Source organism: Aedes aegypti, unplaced genomic scaffold, assembly GCF_002204515.2.
Source record: "Aedes aegypti strain LVP_AGWG unplaced genomic scaffold, AaegL5.0 Primary Assembly AGWG_AaegL5_hic_scaff_1047_PBJ_arrow, whole genome shotgun sequence".
NCBI lineage: Eukaryota > Metazoa > Arthropoda > Insecta > Diptera > Culicidae > Aedes > Aedes aegypti.
The window spans coordinates 16,555-19,313 of NW_018734458.1; positions in this window are offsets into that span (position 1 = coordinate 16,555).

Sequence of the window (2,759 nt, forward strand, 5' to 3'; positions counted from 1 at the left end):
TTTGTAACACTCTTCCTAACAGCTGTCTCTCCTCTATCTCTGCGTCATTATGGCGCAAACATCATCAGTTCTATCTATTGCTAGAATTGAATTTGTGAACTTAACCGCTTACCACAGTGATATCCATACGGTCGAATACCTCATCCATCACTAACAAAACACTCCTACTTCCAAGGTAGCTGTGGGAAATGCAGGAGATTCTCCGGTTTTCTAGTCACAAACGGCTAACTAATTAACATTCCTTCCTCTCCCCGATGGACATAAGGACGTGGTCGGCGCCGTTATCAATCTATAAATATCAAGGGTAGTGTGGTTGTACATTGAAGATGGAAAAAAGCTTAAACCCAAGTTTCATCTTGAGTGGTTCTCTGTGCAATATCACTATCCTGATTGATCACGGAGTAGTAACTGCGAAGTGTATGTTCCATCAGTTGATCGTTGATTGTTGATTGATCGATTTGGCATTGAATTCGAGATACAGCCCTTCAGAGTTATGACATTCGGAGAAATTCAAACGAAAAGTAGATCTATCAGACAATGGCAAATAGTGCCCTACTCTCTATCACTAAAGCAAATTTAGGGGCCTATTTTATATATCGAGTCGATCACAATGACTCGACTGGAGTCACTGTCGACCAAAACATTCACTCGACACAACTCTGTCACTCGAGCTTTTCAACGGTAGTCACTCTATGTGACTGAATTACTATGGAAGTCGACGGGTCACATCTGAAATGGGCATGCTTGCTTTGATGAATAGTGATTGCAGTAGAGTCACATGAAATTGCTCGATTCATAAAATAGACCCGTTAGTTTCAACTTGATTTTTTTTAGCTTTTCTCAAAGCACAAAGCTAAAATGAGAATAGGGTCCTAAAGCCCTGTCCCAATTTCAGTACCAAACGCATAAGTTTGGGGCAGAAACACATGTTTACTCAATTTTTAAATGATTTTCATTGGTTTAAGTACAAAAACAAGTTTTTTTTATGATTTTTAAGATTTTGTCACACCCCTTGGTTTGAACTCAAATTTTGGGTATATTTTGTTTTCCGTGTCCCTTCGGAAATGTCAGATAGGAACAACCCCAGTGTTAAAACTATAAACCCTGTGGCATTTCTGTCGAAAAAGTGAATGTCAAACATGATCACAAGTGTCAAGGTTCATAATTGGAACGATTTTTAAAATTGAAGTTTAAAAATGTTATAGCCGTCATTTGAGCTGGTAAACTTGCTAAAGTAGTTGCAAGAACATGTTCTTTCGTATTATTAAATAAAAATAAGAATTCATTAAACATTTTAGGACCCAATTGCACTGTTGTATGTCGCTTCCCTCGCAAGATTAGTGCTTTTCATTTTTGATTCAGTATTTAAATTGGATTTTAAACTGTTTTAACTTAATGGAATAAGAAAACCATCATTACATCAAACATTTTTTAATGCTGAGATGTTTCATTTATTCAAATGTAAGGCGATTTTTTCGACCTCATTAATATTTGGCATCAAATATGTATAACAAAAATAATTCTTTTCCTTCTTTCAATCCTTGCCTGTAACGTTTAGTTTTATAGCCTAAATTTGAAGACAAAGATATTTTCCGATCTATGTCAGGCGATTCTTTTCTAATCAAATCGCAAATAAATTACATGGTCAATCAAATTTTGGTATCATAATTTTCGTACATAGCTTAAGGCCTACATTGCGGCAAAGTGAAGCTATTCAGAAAGTTCAATCAGAGGTTGGTAGAATGGAATACCGCCGGTTCAAAATTATATCTGGCTAGCAAATATGTTGACGTTTCAGAGCTAGAGTACTTACATACTTGTCAAACTATAAAGGGATGCAGAAATGGTCAGTTTACATAGGCTCTCACCAATTAACTGTGGAAATATTCCTAGAACAGGTGAGAAGCAGGCTTTGTCCCAGTTGAGTCGTAATGCCAGCGAGACGAACAACATATTTGTGCATAGCTGTTTGGAGATGTCTTTTGAAAAAAGTGTTTAATTTTTGCTGAGCATTAATGAAAGAGAATAAAAATTATATACAAATGTACTGATAAAGGTCGTCGAATATGGAAGATTTGGCCTTCCGGGTAATGGTGCATTCCGGTAAATGGTGCATTCCGGAAAATGGTTTTTCCAGGTAATGGTACATTCCGGTAAATTGCATTCCGGGTAATGGTATTCCGGGTAATGGTATAGAATCACCTGAGTTACCTCAGGGATGTCAAAAATCTTTGTTTGCGGATGACACAGGCCTCTCCGCCAAAGGACGAAGCCTGCGTGTCAACTGTAGTAGATTGCAAAACAAGTTAGGATATTTTTTCTTTAGCATTAGCATTAAGCAATTCGTATTCTGGACATTTTTTCCGAGTAATTTTGTACGAGTTTTGCATGGAAGCCCGCCACTGTGCCTCGTGGCTGTTGGGTGCCAGCCATCGATTGGTTGAGAAGATAATCAAAATTGTAATTGATTCGTTCAATCAGACGAGCTGCCAGCAGGTTTTTGACGACGGTGAGGAGGTGCGACGAGTGGCTGAAGGTGAGATATGAGGGGGGAAAAGTAAACATTGAGGAAAGGATTTCCGACATCCGTTCCAATGTTGTCGGCTTCTCAGGATATGGAGCTTGTGCGATTTATTTGATATGAGCTGTGAACGGTTCGATCCGATGGTATGGTATAAAATGAAATTGATTGTTTGGAGCTTAAAATTTCGAAATGATGGCATCCTATAAAAATTGAAACCTTTTTTACGGTCTGAAAA